At 33.6% G+C, this 22,515-nt stretch overlaps 1 protein-coding gene and 1 long non-coding RNA gene across 3 annotated transcripts in view; both read right to left on the bottom strand.

Annotated features, from left to right (window-relative positions):
* LOC143249219 (homeobox protein engrailed-1-B-like) overlaps positions 1 to 22,515 on the bottom strand; it is a 56,949-nt gene that overhangs the window by 18,608 nt on the left and 15,826 nt on the right. The window lies entirely within an intron of this gene.
* On the bottom strand, positions 8,510 to 13,415 carry LOC143249220 (uncharacterized). The gene is made up of 2 exons (XR_013027638.1): positions 13,091 to 13,415; positions 8,510 to 8,731 (listed from the first exon to the last, which is right to left on the bottom strand). It is a non-coding gene; the product is annotated as an uncharacterized LOC143249220 (long non-coding RNA).

The following is a 22,515-nucleotide window of genomic DNA, read 5'->3' as shown; positions in this document are numbered from 1 at the left end:
CTTTAACATCCTAAAATATATGAACAAATATTTGAATATTTTCAACCTTAAACATTCTAATTTAAGGCACAGTATATTTAATAAAAGTGAGTTTAATTAATTAATGCTCCACTGTAAGATGCAATATCAATATATGTAAAGCACAATTAACAGTCTGTCTGATGTCTTGACGTCAGAAGTTATTCTAAATAGCTGGATGAAATAAAAAATAATAATTAATTTTCGTAGAGGGTCTCAGTTGGAAGTGGACGTACCGTTATCCTCGTGAAGCAAAAGAAAGCGCCTCGCAGGTTATTCTCATTGAATAACGGTATTAATTTACCATATACTATGTTCAATAACAGTGTATTCTTATAGAGCAGGGTCACCAAACTACGGCCCGCGGGCCAGATCGAGGTCATTTTGTCCTGCCCGCCAGCAGCTAGCCGCTTGGAAATAGAAAGAGACATTTCATCAAATGTCCGACTGTCATAACAAAATAAATCACACCGATGGTCTCTTTAAGCTGGCAAACACAAGACGTTATGATAAAAAGAAACAAGGCTGTCACGCGCAATTTTATCCAATAGTAAAATTCTTCATTCGTCCTTGCTGCCCGTTTATTCATATCGAGGCACGTATCTATGAAAGCATTAGGATTTCGAAAACAAGTACACACTTAACCCTCGTCCTATCGACTCGTCTTGTAAATTCAGCGGGCTAGGGTTACCGCTTCAGCAAGCTCATTTCTCTTAGTAGTCGGGTTATGCGCTTTTCGTAACTCGTTCTTGGGTAAGTGTCGTGGCAAACGTACCTTTCAATATATTTTGTTTGTGCGTTCTTGGACTAGTACAATACTTTTCTCACAGCGTTCTGTTTTTCATTTTTAGATCCTGTTTTGTTTTTTTTCACCCATCGTTATAGCTGCTTTTAAAAGGAGAAAAGTGGACTCTGAGTGTCGTGCTTTCAATGAAGAATGGGGAGAAAAGTACTTCTTTATGGAAACAAAAAACCAGAAAGCTACTTGTGTGATATGCACCGAAAGTGTTGTCGTTTTGAAAGAGTACAATCTTCGGCGTCACTATGAAACAAAACATCTATCAACATATTTGAAATTTTCAGGAAAGTTCCGTTCTGAGAAATTTAAATCCATGAAACGTGTTTTTGAATCTCGAAAGAATCTCTTCACGAGAAAGTTTGCTGAAAATGAATCTGTCACTCGTACAAGTTACAAAATAGTGCATAGAATGGCAGAACGAGGAAAGCCTTTTACCGACGGCAACTTCATCAAAGAGTGTATGATGGAAGCAGCAAATAAGCTGTGTCTTGAAAAAGCCAATTTCTTTTAAAGTATCAGCCTTTTAGCGACTTCAGTTGTACGGAGAGCAGAAGACCTTGGAGAGAACATCGCATTACAGATACGCCAAAAAGCTAGAAACTTCCTATGGTATTCTCTGGCACTGTATGAGTCTACTGATCTCTTGAGTACGTCACAACTTCTCTTGTTCTTTCGTGGAGTTAATTTGGACTTTCTGATCACGGAAGAGTTGGCATCAGTTTGCAGCATGCGCGGAAGAACAACTGAGGTGCATGAAATTTTGCAAGACTATAACCTTCAGTAGAATCAGCTTAGAGGTATAACAGTTGATGGAGGAAAAAACATGGCTGGAGTAAAGAAGGGTCTGGTGGGGCTGATCAGGAAACAGTTGGAAGATCTTCAACTCCCAAGCGCTCTATTCATACACTGCATCATACATCAGCAAGCACTCTGTAGAAAAGACTTAAATATTTCTTACGTAGTGAAACCAGTCATTTCTGTAGTGAACTTCATTCGGGGCCATGCACTTAATCACCGCCAATTCAAGGCATTTCTTTAAGAAATTGATTCGGATTTCTGTGACTTGCCTTATCACACGGCGTTGAGGTGGCTCAGCTTCGGTAAAGTCTTGTCTCGTTTTTATAAGCTGAGAAGAGAAATAGATATATTTTTTATCGAGAAATATAGAGCCGATCCACTTCTGTCGGATCCAACCTGGTTGTTAAAGTTGTCATTTTTGGTTGACATCACATCCCACATGAATGAATTGAACTTGAAAAGGGGAAGAATAACCTTGTCTGTGATCTCTATAGAATCATTAAAGGATTTCGGAGAAAACTGTCATTGTTTAAAGCACATTTGAAAGGAGGAAACCTCTATCATTTTCAGTGTTTCAATGAGTTTCATACTGGAATCACAGAAGATGTCAACCTGGAGTTTCAGAAAAAGATTATTGGTGATTTAAATAAGCATTTTTAGAGAGATTTTTGGATCTCGACAGAATCGAAAGTGACATTCTCCTCTTTCAGAATCCTTTTGATTGTGTCATTGATGACGTGCCAGTGGAACTTCACCTGGAGGTTATCGATTTGCAAGGAAATGACTTGTTGAAAGCAAAACACAGAGAGGGACAACTTATTGAATTTTACAGCTGCATACCTGAAGATGATTTTCCAAAGCTGAAGCAGTTCGCATCTGGCATGGCATCAGTGTTTGGAACAACTTATGTCTGTGAACAAGCATTTTCAAAAATGAAGTATATGAAGTCGGTACATCAATCAAGGTTGACTGATGAACACTTGAAAGCAATTTTAATGATTGGATGCAGCAATTCAAAACCGAACATTGAAGACAAACGCCAATTTCATAAATCTCACTAAGTTTTTTGCGGCTTAGTAAAATTCAGATGTGTACTCACTATGTGCGATATGACAATTGTTTTTGCTAATGTCACCTTCTTTGATAACCTTTTGGTAAATAAAAATGTTGGTTGTATTTCTGTTTGTTTTTTTTATTATATGTGTGTATTGCATGCTACTCCCACATGGCTAATGTGGCATCCAAAACTTAGTGTTAAGTCTTTTACAGAAAGCTTTCGTTCTAGCTTATGAGTGTTGAACATAATGATTATGAGTGATGACGAGCCCGTTTGGGCTGAAAACACTTTACATAGAAGAGCGAACAACGTTTCGACCTTCTTCGGTCATCGTCAGGTTCGTCAGGTGTTCGTCACGTTGTTCGCTCTTCTATGTAAAGTGTTTTCTCAGCCCAAACGAGCCGTTTTTGCATATAAATAATGATTATGCGGCCCGCGGTTCTCATTCCCCAAGTAATCTGGCCCCCTGTGAAAAAAGTTTGGTGACCCTTGTTATAGAGTAATGGTTCTACTTAACGATATAGCATGTTTAGTAAAATTAAAATTTGATTGAATAACAGTTCTACTTTATGATGTAGTGTATTTAGTAAAATGTAATTAAGTTATGGTTCTGTGATATGATATAGTGCATTTAATAAAAACGAGTTCCGTTCTACTTTATGATTTGGATATTTAATAAAAGTAGGTTATGATTACAAGCTTGGTGCTATTGACTAGATAGCTACTCTCCCTCTAGCTCTCCCCCTTAGTAGCATGTCTGCGGAATCACAACGCTAAAATCTGACTTTCGATACTCGTGGTAGGCAGAGCAGAAATAGTCTATTGTATTGCTTTCTGCTTAAGTACAGACAAACAATATACATAGCCAGGTGGTTAGGTAGTTTGATTCGCAATCTGAGAGTCAAGGTTTCGAATCCCCGTCCCACCAAACATGTTCACCCTTTCAAACGTGATGGCATTATAATGATACAGCCAATCCTACTATTCGTCAGTGAAAGAGTAGCCTAAGAGTTGGCGATCGGTGGTGATGACTCGTTGCCTTTCCTCTAGTCTCTCCCTGGTAAATTAGAGACAGCTCTGCACAAATAGCCTTTCTGTAGTTTTGCGTAATATTCTAGCACATTCTTTATACAAAAGTAACAGTCTTTACTACAGGCTAAAATTTCGGTTTTCATATGAACGGTTTTATGTATTACATGCTTCAGTATAAGATAAGAAACACTAACGCTGATAATGTCCTTGAATGTTTAACACTTTCAAAAAATCTTATAAATTTATAACAAATACAGGTAAGTTAATGTACAGATTACTGTAAAATGTGCATATATTCAGAAGTATAAACATAAAAAAAACTTCGTAGTCAGGTATACAAACAGTTTCACGTATGGATTCTTGTAAGTATAAGCGTTTCATTGTGCCCTTAGTAACACATATAAACTTATAATAGTGAATATGTAACAGATTAATTTAAGGGTCTTTTAGTGAGCTACGTAAACGAATTTAGACTTACACTTACATAACCGTTGCGTTGTACCTGTGGTGACCTATGCTAGTCACAACTTAATATAATGTAGCACTGATCCTAAAATTTGAGCGAATGCACATGCCGAGGAAACTCTGTTAAACATTTCTTATAACCTTCAAGTTGAGCACAAGACAAAAGTATGATGTCCCAATCTCTGAAAGTACACTTGTTTTCATATATGTCATATGTATAATTAGAGGAGTGGTAAAGAAATCCATAACATAAATATTTTTAACACCATAACTTTACTTAGGAATGACAAAAACGTGAAAATTAATACACGTGCTCTTTACATACGTTCTCATAATTTGAATTGTTTAAAATTAAAAAAAAATCTTTCTCCTTGTCTTGTTATGAGTTTAATTACTACTAACGAAGGGTTTGATAAAAATTAATTATCTTTAGCTCATTAAAATTACACAAAATCTGCAAAGTTTTTACGCGTATGTGTGTGTAATTTAAAATAAACATCACTTTTAGAAAATAACATTTAAAATTCCTGGTTTGAAATATATGCGTTTGAAAATTACGAATTACTTTATCAAGTACCAAACCACAATGTAAGGAAGAATTTGAAAACATGAAAAGTTGAGGATAGTGGTTGTTGTTGTTGTTTTGAATTAAGCACAAAGCTACACAATGTGTGCTCTGCCCACCATGGGTATCGAAACCCGGTTTTTAGTGTTGTAAGTCCGCAGACATACTGCTGAGGCACTGGGGGGCGAGAGGATCGTGGTTACAGCAACGGTAAGTATCTCACTTAAATTTGTCACAGTCAAAATCGTTTATTCTAAATTACAATTTGATTAAAACGCATGGTCTGTATAAGACTACAGAACGAGCTAAACTAACTTATAGATATTCACAAATATAGAATTTTTCTCTAAGTTATGGATAGAAAATATTTAAAATATTTTATACGACTTGTAATACTGTATATAAAACAATGACTAAGTAGTGTACAAATAGCCCCTTCTGACGGATTTTACTGAGTTATTGAAACTACTGTAACCATAACTGGAAGAAGCTTTATTGCTTTTTACACAGTAAACTAGAAAAATACATCTGAAAAAGGTAAAATAGATGAGTTCTTAAAATTATAATGTATTTTGGAATTTACTTTTTTATTTTACTTTTGAGGTTAATCTGCATGTTATATTGCAAAAAACTAAGGAAACGTTGTATGCTTTTCATTCAGTTCCAGTTAATTATAATCAGCTTTGTTGTTTTGCCCTGTTAACCTTGGCAGACTGTGAACTATTTATCAATGTCAAGAATGCTGTGGAGAATGAACTAACGAGTGATTATTAATTATCATGTGAACATGATTATACAGCGTTTAGTTACCAATAAGTTTCGTCAGTGAAGTGAATATGTGCTGACGAATGTTAAAAGTGGCTATATCTTCTATATGGTGTTAAATAGTTTGGTATATCAAAGCTGCATTAGTTTTATATGTCAAATTAATGTTATTTTTCGATGTTACTTTTCATACCTAGCGTAGCAGCAATATATTTAAATCTACAAGTCCACTAGACAAAAAAATTCTGATTACATAAATATTTTTACTTTAAAATATAGATACCACTTTAAACTGATGTTTCTACACATGTATCCATCTATTTTGATATAAAATATAGATCATAATTTCCTTGCTTTAAAGTGAGATTTATTTCACTTTGAAAACATTTTCAACATTCCACACATAATATAAAAATAGTGTAATTAAATGTGTCATTCACTTCAAATGTTTCAATTACGACCAAATAAATCAAAAGGTTAACATATATAGAACTCAATTATAAATATAGCTACCCAAGGGTGGACAGAGTACAGATAGCCCAGTGTGCATCTTTGTGCTTAATTCCAAACAAACAAATATAGCTTTTTTTTCTGGCTAATATACTTGGCATGACTGGATTACGTAGTCAACATTCTATGACTATTTTTATTTCAAAAAATTTACGTTAACTCTTTTAACACTAAAAACACGCGTGTTTTATTTTGTCTAATAATTTTCCGCTGTCTTTATTCATTACATTGTTTAAATCCTACACTAACTTATTTATATTGGTTAACAAAAAGAAATAAAAAAGAACGAAATAACGATTTAATGTAAACTTAAGTAACTGAAACATTTCACCATCCGAAACAGGTACGATAAAAAGGGAAAAAATAAGATTTTGACACTTTATTTTATGGGTGTTCATTGTTCTTTGCTGTAGCGGTTAATAATAACAGCTATTTCAAGAGATAGAACGTAATAGCTCCAATCAATTAGCTTTAAAGTAGTGGATTAGGATAGTATTGGGCTGCTGGAGCTCTCAGTTAGGGTCTTATCGCCTTACAGCTGCAGCTATTATTCCATTATCATCCAATGAAACGTGAATTTAATCCTCAGATTTCAGCTTGGAGAGACAAACATGACACCTCAGTTAAAAGTACGGTTGGCTATAACCTGGCTTATCTGGCATGCAGCCCAGCTCGTTGTGGGCTAGGCTTACGTCTCTATAGACACCGTGAAAGGGCATTTTCACAGGCGATTTTGGCCTCCATAATTAGAGCAAAAGTCGGTCTAAAATTGAGATACGCGAGCTCCGGGAACATAGATCATCGTAATCGGGCGCGAACAGCACGTCTGGCCAGTGCGATACGGCATCTGGTTCGCTGGTTAACATACACCACGGCCCATTAATTCACTACCAGACGCTGAGCCTGCTTGACACTCAAAAGGCCGTGTTTCTTACAAGAAACCCGTTAAAAGATACTTCGATAACGTCAAACGTACATGTTAAGTACTACATGTTAAGCCTACCTCTTCATACATATACGTAGCGGCACTTATGAACAAGTATTAATCATTTCAGGTTGACAGCATGTGGAAAATAATGTAAACTTGAATCAGAGCACTTACTCTTCTCTGTATTACGTACAGCGTCAACATTTCAGAGTTTCGTTGCTGGCGTTTACTGACTGATTTTAGAAATGCAATGTAATTAAGCAATGTAGAACTGCAACGTTCACGTAAGCTTCAATACATTCACAACAATGCATTAAGTTTGATAAATACAGTTTTTTTTTCTAAATAAGAAACACTCTGTTGTTCAAGTATAAAATTTGCCATATGTAGATGAACATTATATAAGAATATTTGTGGGAATATCTACGTATAAAATAGTAATGGAAATCTGCATTTTATTGGCTTATTTCCTAAAAAATAATTAGATAAAGAAAGGGAAATCTATCAATCTATAGTTATTTCAGACAAGATTAAGTTCTGTCTTTTTCTGGTTTGCATATAAAGTGGTTGTAAATAACACTAACAACATATAAAAGAAGTCACATTTATTTCAATGTTCACTGTTCTTATGTAGTGTTCTTTCTCCTTGATATAGTGCAGCCCCCCTACACAGCGATACATTGTCTTCGACGATGAATGATATGTGTACATATAAATATACATATATTGCAAATCTTTATTTTTTCAGCAACAGAATTATTTGGCTTTAATATTTTTGTTTTGTTTTTTAAATTAATACAATTTTTGAAACTCCATGATTTGTTTTTATTCGTTATATAAGAACTATTATAGCTTCGATATAAACAAATGCAGTTTTTTTTTATATTAAAGAGTAATTGTTTATTTCTTTAATTAAGAACAAACCTAAAAGAATGGCTGTCTGTGCTGTGCCCGCTACAATGATCGAGCTCCTAATTTTAACGTTAAAATCACTCAAGCAATTGCTGAGTCATCATGATATTAAAATAAAGTTAGTAATATATATTTAAACACGTGTTCGTGTTCATAATTTGTAATGATTTTAGGTTATGTATTTTATATATTACCTTTAGAGTTGTTGTTTTTTTTCCTATCTACTTTCACAAAATATTTACTATATTATTTTAATTAATATTTCTATAAAACTGTTAAGGATTCTGACATGGGATCTCATATTTTGCAGCCATATAGCTTTTGTGTGTTCACAGGGTCTGCAATTTTGGGAAGGCAGTTTCCACTTTATAAGATGTATTTTTCCACGAGTAGAAAAAGCTATGAATGATTTATTTTCAGCAATGCTGGACTTTCGAAATAAACATTGCGCTTGGAGTTTTTTAGGCATCAAGCATTGACAAAGTTTGAAATGTAAATCACAACATACCCCCTGCTAGTACAGGGGTATGTTCACGGATTTACAACGCGAAAATCAGGGGTTCGATTCTCCTCGGTGGGGTCAGCAGATAGCCCGATGTGGCTTTGCTATAAGAAAAACACACAAATCACAACATCAGACCGACAAATGCCAGTAAAAGGTACGTATATTCTCTGAATTTTATTTATTTCAACACAAAGCCACACAATAAGCTGTTTGGACTTCAACATTGTAAATCAGTAAAATTCCCTCTGACCAGTTGACAGGAGTCTAGGTGAAAGCGTTCCAATAAAAGGTTTTACAGCACCATTTATACGAGTCATACATAAGGTTATTTCCAAGGTTATAATAGTAATAGTTCACTTGTATGGACTGGCACAATTCTGTGGATAAAAATATCTAATCAAATCTTTCATAACATAACAAAAGACCGTTAATTTTTATTGTATGTTCTCAAAACATCCAAATGATGTGCAACGTATGAAAAACAAAATGTGTCTAAAGAGTAATTCACCCAATGTTTTGTGATATTTCTAAGAATGTACCTAAGTTAATTACACTAAGAGTAAATAAGTAGTTATAATTACTATACATAAATTGTCTTATATAGACATTTAACCAACCAGTAGTTACATTTTAACGTTTTTTTATGTTCTGTTTATAAACAAAACATCATATTACACTGCGGATGTTCTTCAGTATATTAAAACTTTAAAGATTCGTTAGAAAGAATAGGGGTTCATTCGTGTTTGAAGAAGAAACAGCGCCAGCCACACTTTAAGCGTATCTTTACAAGATTCATCAGAAAGGAGAGAGCCTCAGATATTTATTTTAAAACCAACAACAAAACAACATCGCCAGCCAAAGTTTAAAAATACCTTTACATCATTCGTCAGGAAGAAGTAAGAGAAGGGTTCAGTTGTGTGTGTGTGAAGAAACGGTGCCAGCCGACGTTGCAGCATACTGCTACAAGATTTATCAGGAGGGGAAAACGGAGATTCAGTTTTGTGTCAACAATTTTCAGCCAACATTTAGGCACAAGAACAATTTTTTAAATTTACCCACGACGTTTCTTTCGTGTATTGCTCCTGCTATTTGTTTAATACCATCGTTTTGTGTGAGAAGTCCCAGAGCCTGGATCATATTGTTGTAGTTTACTCGTGAAACGTTTTCAAATGATCACTGAAATTATATTAAGCTGTATGCAGTCTTATATTCTACGTTCTATCCAGTGTCCTTATATGATCACTCTATGACTTTATATAAAACAATGACTACACCACCTTAACCTCCTGAACAGTTCTGCCTTCAGCTGCGTCTTTTAATGCACTTGATGTCATTAATGAGACAGAAATGTGTAGCTGAATTTTTTGTTCCTTCTAATATTTAACTTAAATTTGTTTCTTATTACTGTTTCATTTCAGTATTGTTTACAAATTATGAACAAGAAAAAGATTTTCGAAAAAGAAGTAATTGTAAGGATGGCTAATATCAATCATTCAAATACAATACAAACAAGATTTTCGGGATGACATTTGCATCATTCCTACGTAATAGCACAGGCACACAGTGTAGTAGAATGTTTACAAACAAAAATAGGATAAATTAAATTCAAATATCATTGAATATTTATATATGTTGCTATACGTTAATTTTTACCTCTGTTATTATGTAAGAATGATGCAAATGCCATCCCTGCTATATTGTGTGCATTGTTTTTTGAACAATTAATACTAGTCATCCTTACAAATACTTCCTTTTTTTAAATAATTTCTTTTCTTGTTTCTTAATGTAGTGTTTTGATAGACATAGGAAGGTTGTATTTATCTATTATTGGCTGGTTATTCCTGTTTCACACTGTACTTAACTTTCTTAAAGGAACAAAAAATTTTATAAGAAAGCTAACTTCAAGGGATAATTATAACATCGCTTACAATAGAATTATGATTTTTGAAAAAATTATTAATAATAACTGCAAAAGCGGATTCTGCATTTAAAATTATGTCACTTCGTTGAAATTTGTTAACACCACTGTTTTAATTTCTGAGTTGTAAGAAGCAGAACAAGAAATTCAAACTTTTTGCTATGACATTTTCATATCTTGTGACTCAGTCATTACATACATACGGTTATAAAAGGAAACACTGTCTAGTATTCTAAAGTTCCGATGAACTATTGAGGAGATATTTAAAATGACATTTCAATGAACACTCCAAGTCATAGGCAGTGTTACTTCCTACCCGATAACTATAACTAATAGAACAGTAATCTTTATTTCTATATCGACAGGCATATCATACTGATTGTTGTAAATGTATTTAACAGAATTTTAAAAACTTAAAAGTGTACTTATTTTTGGTCTTTGAAAATAATAGGTGACGCCCTTTGTTGGCGTTAGATTAACAGTTAATAATTGATCATCTTTAGTTAACAGAAGCACTTTTTGTAAAGGTGTTGTCTTAAGTAATTCTGGTTAAGTGTACTTCTTAGCTGTTGGTGAAAGCAGTATTGTCATCTTAACGAATTACAGTTAAACGATTAGGGGAGTCTATAATATTTGCTCCACCCCTTTCATAAGCACAATTCATATAACAGTAACTAGCCTCTTCACTCCCTCTCTTAATATCAACAATAACAACAACAAGATACTTAAATGATTGGTTCTTTAAAAATCCATTATCTCTTAGTGTTTTCCTTTTTTTTCGATTGAAAATCACCTGTTCTCTTATGTAATACATATTTTTATTCACGTGATCATCAGGTGTTTCTTTATCTTATACTGAATTTATTCTGTTCGTGTTTTTACGATAAGGTATATCAGGTGATAGATAGTCTTGAGAAGATATCAACACTTTAATTAGGTTCATTCATGGTCACTAGTCACATATATAAGAGTAATTAGATGCCTTTAAACAAAATTTCTGGTAATATGGTAGGTAGTTTTCAGCTGTTTCAGTAATAAACAGCTCAGATAAAAGACATATTTTGAATTTTATTACAAAAATTGAAATCAAGCACTACCCTTGTTCTTTAAGAATGATTTATAATATATATTTTGAATTAGAATATAAATAAATTGAATCGATTGGTGTTTGTGCACATTTAAAATGGACATTCATTTATTATTAAGGCTAATATTTGTTTATAATTTTTGACTTAAAGTAGCTGCTGTTGACATTTATGTGTATTGACATTCTCCTCACTTTTAGCTTTTGGGGTGTTATAACCATGACACTCAGTGTTGATGTTCGGTCATTAGTCAAGTATGTGAATGGGGCTTTTTAGAGTGTTTACCATTTTTCCTCTCGGTATTTTTCTATTAAAGGTGGATATGCCTGAATATTGGGGTCTATTATCTGCCTGTTTTGGTAATGTGTCATATAAGGTACCGCTTAGGTTAAAAATAACCAAATTCCTCTAATAATTAATATTATTTTTTGTTTATAACAAGTATTATAATATACTATGAATAATTTTTAACGTTGATAGATATATATCTATAAATATTCTACAAACTGCGTTTTCTATTAATAAAGGAAATATTTTGAATGAATGTATGAATCAAAAACAAAAATACTGCTTTCTAATGTCATTCAGATCAGACATTTTCAGTCCCTCACTTTTCATGGAATACACAAAAATATACTCGTTTAGTTTTGAAAATAATATAATGCTACTTAGTAGCAATGCTACTGTTTCATATTAGATAAGGTATTCGACTCGTAATCTGAGGTTCGCGGGTTCGAATCCCCGTCACACCGAACATGCTAACCCTTTCAGTCGTGAGGGCGTTATAACGTTACGATCAATCTCACTATTCGTTGGTAAAAGAGTAGCCCAAAAGCTGGCGGTGAGTGGTGATGACTAGCTGCCTTCCCTCTAGTCTTACACTGCTAAATTAGGGATAGCTAGCGCAAATAGCCCTCGTGTAGCTTTGCGCGAAATTCAAAACAACCAAACATCCTTTAGTAAATATGTGATAAAGCTCTATTTTGTTGACTTTAAAGATGCACAACATAAAACTCAAACTCTAATACTTCACACACGTTCCTTTGGATTTAGAAAGGCTGTGCTCACCATGATTATATGAAACAGATATCCTGTATATTAAATGTACTGAGACACTTACGTAGTTGAAAAGGCCATGTGACACTCTAGAATTGTTTGTCTCAGACATTTGTAGACGTTATTTTGTTTCCCAAGTTAATTTTTTGTTGTCTTTTTTTTTAGAGAAACATTATATCAATGGTTGCGTTGTTTCATGTTTTAGCAAATATGATGAAAACAGGTATAAACATGCAAATATATGTTAGCCGAAAGTATAAAATTGCTAATGTCGCTAGAAAAGCTGTAATTGTAAAACTTTGTGCAATAGTGTGAGTCAATTTTTAACAGACGTTCCTCAGTCAGTAAAAGTAATTTCTCGTTAAATACGAAATATTACATCATCATAAAGATTACAGCAAACTCATTCAGTTTTAAAGTGGTTGGAGAAGGGATAGTATTATGTTCAAACACTATCCTGTTCTGGAAAATTGGATATAAGACTGAATTGCTTAACCAAAAATGCAAGTGTGAAAAAGTTATTTTTTACTTGCAACCTGGAGAGTGTATTAGTGCATTGGAGAACAAGAAGGACTAAATAAACAAAGTAGTAAAAAGAGAAAAAAATGAATGATAAATACTATCAAAGAGTAGGCTCAAGTATTATAAAAAAAACTGTGTAGTTAACATTTTTTTACCTGTCCTTCCACTCACACTTTACAAACGTAATGACGGGGTTTCAGCGTGCTCATTGTTTAACCTTGGAGTCGACTGGCCACACATGTTGATTTAACATGGCGGCTGTTGAAGGTTAGATGACTAGCTGGCTACCCAGACACAATCAAATAAAGAAACGCTCGACAAATATGACATTTTTGAAGATGTGGCACGATAACGTAGGAGCAACATATAGATCTCCGGTAGCTACTGGACGAACCAGCACTAAATAACTACAGCAAATTACAGTTACCATCAATGTCATGACATTCAAGTCAAGCATAAACTCCCACCATCAAGAGTGAGGCCGAGAAAAATGTAAATTCTAGAATAAAACGATCCCCTAGCGGCAAGCGTGCTTTTGAATTTTAAACTTATTGTGTGTTAACAACGTTATGACAAAAACATTTTGCTTAGTTTTTATCATGTATGTAATAACTTAGCTTTGCACACTATTAGAAAAAATAAACTTACAATACAATCTCATTGTGCACTGATAATTCTTTGTATGTGTCACGAAACTGATCGTAGATATTATGCCCCTCTTTTTATATTAATAATCCTTTTTAAAGTATTGTTAAACTGATCATAAAGGTTCTGTCCTTTGTTGTACTCGAATAATTCTTCTACATTGTGAAACTGATCATAAGCGTTTTAACCCCCCTCGTAATGCAATCATAATCTTTTTTATGTATTAGGAAACTAATCGTATATGTTTTGTCCCTCATAGTACGTTCATAGAGTACGTTTTCGTACGCCACAGCTTTCATATATCTAGTTGTAGCGGATTGTTTTGATTTTACTTAAATACATATTTAAGACACTCAGTAAAACAAAGTTTTCATATTGTATTGTTCTATCTTCGTTTTCATTAGTTCTAATATTATATGGTATACAAACAATGTGTACTTCAATGGTTGTAAATACACACTTCAAAGTTTAGTGTTTGTATTATTACACTGTAAAAAGTAATTTTGGGGTATATAATTAATTACATTTTTATAGTTTAATATTAATATTCTTGTAATTATAAAGTGTAATATTGGTTTCGATCTAATTACATTTTTCATAGTTTAATATTAGTATACTGCTGTTATTCTAAACAAGAAATTTCTTGATGTCGAACTAATTATAATTCTCATAGTTTAACGTTTGTATTGTTGTAATACCAAAACCAAGTGCATTGCTGGTATTTCACTGTGTCGGTATTTGGGTATTGATGTTAAATACCCAGGAGGGTCAGGTAAATTAGACCTCTTGCTGGTATTTACAACCTAGTAGGGTCTTAATTTGAAAGTCGCGGGATTGAATTTCGTCACCAAATATGATTGGTGTAAAGGTTTAGTATTGAACATGGGATGATACTTTGCTCATTCAATTCTGTGCATCAAGGCCGGATTAATATTAGGTTGAGGAATAATTCGTGAGCGTTTTTAAATAATTTCATTCAAGCATTACATGCAAGACTATACAATACTTCAATGCATGAACACATTACACCCGAAACATTTATTATGATACTTTATTTCATGTAATACCTAGGTATATAGTAGGCATTGTTTTAAACGAAATTGCAAGAAATTAAATGCGAAAAGCAGATGGTGTCGAAAATGCTCGATTTTGTCCACTTGACATTCCATTTAATGAGCTGAAAATGAAAGCAAAAATTAAAGACATATGAAAATCAAACACACCATCAATTAGAGCAAAAAATTATCTACCAAATGACATGAAATATTTTGCGAAAGCGTTTCATTTATGAATATATTTTTTAACTTGAAAAAAATGCTCACGAATTATTCCTCAACCCAATAGTTTTGTTGTCCCTATGCTTTTCAACTTATAGAAGCCCCCTTGAGACAAAACCTTTACGTGCAATACATTTTCTAGTCATAGCTTGAGGCTTTCTAATTAGTGTGAAACCCTGGGCTTCAGCCCGGTAAGCCCATGTCTTAATCCGGAGTTGTTGTGCACGTTCAAGTTATATTAGAAGCTGTTCATGATTAATGCTTTTATAGTTAGTATAGAAACTGTATTATTTATATATCAATCTTACATAGTTTTGTTGACGTTTTCGCCTTCTCAAGTAAATTTGTTTAATTTTTATTCTAATTAATTTTTATGATGTATATCCTCACCAAAAAAACGTATACATGTATAGGTACGTGTTAATAAGAAGTACTGGTGATTTAGAGGCAATCAATTCGATTACTTCAAAGCAGTGATTGAGTTGGTTATTTCCAGATTCAGACTTTTGCTACGATTAATTTTTTTGTTAAACGAAGGATTGGATGTAAATATAAGGTGTTATATAACCTTTCCAGACAAGGTCAGGTAAGAACAAAGAATAGTAATATAAGAGTTAATCGAGATGCACATAAAACATCGTAAAACAAATCAAATGAGGGGTCAGACTTTAGTTGTTGAGACAACCAGTATATGTTTTAAAGCTAAGTCGGTTCGCAAGTCTGGCCAATTTACCTTCCCCTCCCCTCCTCCCAGTGGCACAGAGGAATGTCTGCGGACCAACACTGTAAACCGGGTTTCGATACCTGTGGTGGACAGAACATGAATAGTTCACTGTGTAGCTCTTTGCTCAACTTCAAACTAATCTAAATAAATATACAGAGTAATTTTATTACGTATAGGTTTTTCTTTTACGAAATCATAGGATGTTTTAATTCAATTCAAAAAAACGAATAACTGAAAGACTGATGTAAAAATCCTACTTAAAGTGCTGTTTCATGACGGTTCGATTTCATAAATAAAATAAGTGTGAAAGTGTGGATCGCATCTAATACCGTATGACGCAGCTTTACGCATGCTTAGTCAGCGGCTGAACGAATTCAATCTATGATTAGTCTCAGAGGTCTATATGACACCGGGATTCCACACTGATGAATCAAACCATACCGGCTGAGTCGGGTTTCTACTACAATGTGCCGGTGTAAAAGTCGTGAACACTAACAAATGTTCTCAAGCAGAATCGGGACAGAATGTATTTCAGAATCCTTGCAATTTTTTTGTTCGTAAAATCATCCACAGGATTAGTATACTCACAGCCAAGAATGTATTAACATACTGTTAATATAAAGCAATTCAAAGTTCGTCACGTTCAAAGGTGACGTCATCAACGTCTATTCCTTGGAGCAGGAGAGACATTGTTTTTAACGTGTAGCGATTTCAAAATAGGCTAACATATGTGTATAGGCATGTAATAGCGAATGAGTAAAAACTATCAATACATCACTTATGTTATACCACGTACTTGACAAGAACTTATATCGTACAAAACGTAAGACTCAAACGACTTCACACAGTTTTTTTATAAATTTATTACTTCATACGGCTTGTAAGCTCATGTGTCTGGATACTTATGTTCAAACAAAAACAAAATAAGTTTGCAGGGAATTATTGCAGTTGATTCATAAGCACAAAGCTGCACAAAATGCTGAGTTGCACTGCGCCTGGCAAAAGGATAATTATAACTTAATAAGTTCCCAATCAACCTTACCACTGAGCCAGCGATAATTAGATTTAATTAAAATATATTTTAACTACAATATATATTACGTGACGTTGTTGCCTATACTTGTGATATTTAATATCATAAATATAAAATACCCTCGTTTTACTGAAGGACCCGAAGCCCTCTAAAGACTGATAGAAGCTCCTTTGTATTGATCAAGTCCCTCTATTATCTACAATTGCTCCTATAGCTACCCTAAGAGAAACTGTACTCATAAACAAGGTCTGTTAGGTACCTGAGCACGAGTGTCACGTCTGATCCCTTTAGTTTGTGAGTGAGGATACTGATATATTTTGAAATATAACAGCTTGTTACCCAGTGTCGTTACCAGATTCAGGTTGAGTGACACCTACTCCAGAGCTCCACCATGTCTGGGTAACATTCCGGGTGCAATTCAACTTCTTGATAGAGAGCTATATCTACCACATTAGGTACGTACTCGAAAATAAACGCCTTGAAAACACCCGTCTATAGTCTTGAGTACTTTTACCAAATTTGGTTTCGTTAGTTTGTGATAGTGTGTGTGAACACATTATTTCAAAAATGGTACCCGCAGGATCCCGAAGAGGACCAGGAACATAAAGTTCAATGCCAGATTCAATCTGGCAAAATGTTCAGCGAACATTTACTCTTTAAGTTTAGTTGACATTTCTAGGGCGTTTTAGTTTCTCTTTGTTCATCTTAGTAGTGGGGTACTCCATATAGATAAGGACATTCCCTGGGCCACCCTGAGGCTCATAATACATCTAAAACTGTAAGCATTCGCATTTAAAAAAATAATAATAAATAATTTCACACGCAACTTGAAGTAATATAGGAATACATACCCAAAATACGTATCTGTAAAAGTTTATATGGTACTGTGTGCATCTGTATGATTCTTTCAAGAATTAATAACATTTATCTTTAAATCATGTCCAATAATTTTGCAACAACAAATTATTTTGTATTTGAATCACCCTTAACAACAAATTACATGTTAACGCAATCGGTAAACACAAGTAACGAAATTAAAAGCTGGAGTACATTGTTGTTGTCGCAGTAAACTAAACACCCAAATAGTTTTTATTACAAGACAAAGAAATTGTGTCAATTTTTGTACGTACTCCATGAATTACCCTAAATAACATACGCAAGTCTAACGGGTCGACGATTTTAGTAAAGTGGGCCGGGCCAAGGCGGACTGACTCTATAGACCGCACGCAGGCACATTGATGGTGGTCCCAAGTTCGGAGCCGTTGGCAAAAAGAGACGCTAAAAAACCATAATTATGATAGACTAAATATGACAAAACATAAAAAGCAGCACAAAACAAAAGTGTTTCTTAACATAATAATTGCATCCCGAAACCTTAGGTAATAAATACAAATATCCATGTTAAGGATATTGCTTTTGGTAAGTATACCTCTGATTGTGGTCAGAATTTTTGTCACCAGGAAAAAGTAGCTATGTATATAACCATATAGACAATGTTATCTCTGTGTAACATGAGAGCTGAAAAAGGTGAAGAAAACATTTTTCCAGAGTAAAACACTGAAATAGACCTGTTTCTAGCTTAACCTATGACATTCCTGGGATTAAGGCCGAAAACATGGATGACAGCTAGAATATAACTACTGAATCGACTTTTTAAATTGTTTTCTTCTCTTATTTTTACCATTACGTTAATATGGATACATTGATTAATTTTCCCAACTAATGAATTAATGCATTCTAACTATTCTTAAATACTATTATTACTTTTATTTATTTGTTTTGCTATTGCATGTTACCAATTCAGAGGCTAATATTTAGTTCGGGTTTATGTAAATAACGAAAGTAATCGCACATTTCCATATGATCAAGTTGCACATTTATCTATGGTTATATAACGACGAGAGAGAAAACGATATTTGAGTAATTGTTTGTTTGAGTTTCGTGCAAAGCTACACTTGGAGTATCTGTGCTAGCCGTCTCTAAAGAGAAGGCAACTAGTTAGCACTACCCCCACCAATTCTTGGGCTACTTTTCTACCAACGAACAGTGAGATTGACTGAACAAAATAACGCCCTCACGACTGAAAGGATGAGCATGTTTGCTGTGATGGGAATTCGAACCCGCGACTCTCAGAACGCTCGAACCACCTGACCATGCCGGGCACATATACAGGGAAAAAATTGTAACATTTGTTCTTCATCGCTGATTGCTGGTTTTGTTTTGAAAACCTCAGGAATAAGGTTAGCTTCTTTATCTCGCCAAAGCTTCATCGCGCGCAGTATGTCCATGTGTTATGCTTCGTAATGACAATAACCTACATAATAAAAATGACTGATGGAGGCCTTAGATACAAGTGTTCGCCTTGTATGTTTCTGTCATAAATGTTCGAAGTTTGTTTGAAGAAATAAAAACGAATTGAATCGGTTAAACACAGTATTCTCTAACAGTATAAGTGAAGAATGTCTGTCAAATTGAATACACTCCTAACAGCTTACATTTTGAACTTACTATTGTACGGTAACGTATCAGTTATGAATCAGTTAAGAAATTCGTACATTTATTCCACACTTGACTGAAAATAACAAGTTTTTTTTTTCAATAATACGTGCGTCGAAGTTAATACTGATAGCATATATTTTATAAGCTAAACAGCCACCACTAGAAAAAAAAACGAACAAACAGTAATTTCATCTCACTGACAGAGCAGATAGGTAATAAATTGAGCAATTGAGAAGAACACCAAATCTTAAGGTTTACTGACAGCCTTACATGATATAACAAGGAAGAAATAACTGATGAGAATAAATTTGATATTAACTGGAATGTCATATTTTGTTACTAGTTTTTGCCAAATGTTGGTTATGTTTCTATTGATGTCGGGAATATATGGTATGCAGCAGTTTATGGTTTCGTGATTTTTTAATTCGTGGAATATATTTATTTTTGGTAGTTGATTTTTCTTTTTGTCTAGGTGTGTGTGTATAATGTTTTCATTATACAAATTATACAAAATAAAACAATACTTCATCAACATCAATAAGTTCTCCCCACAAACCGTAGAAAAAATAAATATATTCCACGAATTAAAAAATCACGAAACCATATACTGCTGCATACCATATATTCCTGACATCAGCAGAAAAATAACCAACATTTGGCAAAAACTAATAACAAAATGATGAAAATATTTCCTGTATTTCACAGATACGTTACTTTTACGTAAATGCTTTTAAACCTTTTTTTTTTTTCTAAAATACAAATCTCATGAAACTCGGAAGCACTTTTGTAAAGCCTGTATTCATAGCAACTCTTCTCATGTAGTGGAGGAAAATTACTTGAACCACATTACTCGGATAGTGTCAGATTCATTAGAACTATCAGTTATTTTGATAACGTTTTAACAGAATTTTTCTTCCTTCTGTAACACGAAGAAGTAGCCATACAATTTAAAACTTTCAGTGATAACACCCTCATGTATGAACTCCTGGAGGGCCGCGCCTCTCTACCGCAACCTGTTCTAACAACACGGAGTCATTTCAACAGATTAGTAGCAGTCCCTCCTGGTGTGTTACGTCTTGAAATTAATATTCTTTGCCCTAGGTTCGATTTCACGACTGATGATAGAAAGAAGTGGAGAGTATTGGATGAAATATATCAGTACTAAGACCTTATATCACATTTATCGCTTACTTCAGTAATGCCGACAGTAATCTCAAGCTTTCGTTTGATTTTTTTTTTTAAACTATTACCAACCAAGTTAATTATTCAGAGTTTTATTATAATGTTATTGATCTAGGTGACAACAGATAACCTCATTATGATAATAATCTGATATATATAGGTATATATATATATATATATATATTACAAGCTTAATAAATAAAATAACTAATATAAACATTTAGTATTGTAGTTTATTTCTTCATTATATTCTTATAAGAAAAATGGTTCATGAGTGTAAATGGTGTTTCTAAAAATAGCTTTTACTGACAAAAGAATATTACACCTACATTTTCAAATCATCTCTCTCTGGCCCGGCATGGCCAAATGTGTTAAGGCCTTCGACTAGTAATTCCCGTCAACCCAAACATGCTCGCCCTTTCAGCCGTAGGGGCGTTATAATGTTATGGTCAATCCCACTATTTGTTGGTAAAAGAATAGCCCAAAAGTTGGCGGTGGGTGGTGATGACTAGCTGCCTTACCTCTAGTCTTATACTGCTAAATTAGGGACGGCTATCACAGATAGCCCTCGTGTAGCTGTGCACGAAATTCAAAAACCAAACCAAACTTACGTACATATATATCACCAACTTGTTGGATTAAAAGACAGGCCTTCTCTGCAATAACTTCCTTTCGAGTCTAAATCTGCTCATAATAATTTTTTTTTACCTACCATCATGACCCAACTTGAACAAAAGAAGGGGCCTGGCTAACTAATGAATGAACATTTGTTGTATAATTATTATCGATGCTATATGTGTAGCTACCAATAGGTCACCATTTTTGTTGTTGTTGTTCTGTTAGGTCGCAAACACAATCATTTATTGGCAGCGCCTTTTTTCACACCTAAGGTGTTATTGGTTAGATTATTTATTAACTATAATTAAAATGATTTAATAAGTTTCCTTTCTAAATACTTGTAACAATACTCAGATATTTTCGTATAAGAGGTATTATAGTACTCAGGCTCACATGTAATTAAGATCAAACTATAGAATGACCTATCTTCACTGTGCCCACCGCGGATTTCTAGCGTAATTTTGAGATTTACCACTGAAGGACAGAGTACTAAGAAAACCAATCTTCTATTGTGCAATGACTTTGCCAACAGTGTGTGTTTTTTTTTATAGCAAAACTACATCGGACTATCTGCTGAGATCACCGAGAGAAATCGAACCCCTGATTTTAGACATAACGCTGTATAAGCGGTGGACTTGCCAACACTTAATAAAATTTTGACTTACTTTTAAGAAATTAGTTATGTGTTGCATATAACGTTAGGCTTATGTTAACCTATTAAAATTATTTTTATAAACAAATAACAAAGAATGAAATTTGTCAGCTATCTTCAAAAATACAACTGTATAAAACTTCACACAAACATATTATCACGTCTTACTCCTTCAGCAACGTCAATAATAAAAATTAAATGAAACATACTGACTGAATCTACAAATTTTTTCGATTGTAAAATAATAAGCACCACATTCGAGTAAAATTTGTTTATATCCTAATTTTGAACGTACTGTATCTAGAGGACACAATCCTCTCTTAAGGATCGCAGTTTTATTTTCTGGACATTTTTTCTTCAAATATTATGTTATTCTACCATAAAAAATTTTCTTGATTTGATTCTGAGTTCAACAATTAAAGAAAAGAAGGAAAATTTTGGTCTTTTAACTAATTTGCGTAAGAGATTCAAGCTCTAAATATTAGAAAACGTCTCTTTTATAGGGTTCAAAATTATAAAGCGAATTAACCATACTAAAAGCCACACTTCAAACACGTCTGAAGTTAGTTATTAGTTATTTCTGGTGATCTACAGGGTCAAAGACGTAACCCTTTTAGTTTTTGAATTTACATTGTAATTATAATCTATCTCATCCATACACCCTCGCGATAATTATCCTAGCTCATAGACCTATAAAATATTACCCATCTATCTTTTTTTAACTTTCCGTGTAAGACTTACGAATGTAATCCGTAAATAATATGCGTATAATATTATTTTAAAATTATACTTTATTTTTAAAAAATATATATATTTTCTAGCTGTCGAAATCACTTTTTGATACTTATTTAATTTAAATGTGGTTTATTCCAGAATAAAAATAATCACAATTGAGATAAATTACCCATAGTTTATCTGCAAATTTTATATGGGAAGGACCTAGACTAAAA

Source organism: Tachypleus tridentatus, chromosome 4, assembly GCF_004210375.1.
Source record: "Tachypleus tridentatus isolate NWPU-2018 chromosome 4, ASM421037v1, whole genome shotgun sequence".
Lineage (NCBI taxonomy): Eukaryota > Metazoa > Arthropoda > Merostomata > Xiphosura > Limulidae > Tachypleus > Tachypleus tridentatus.
The sequence above is the reverse complement of the archived record's forward strand: the minus strand, read 5'-3'. Positions and strand labels throughout refer to the sequence as shown.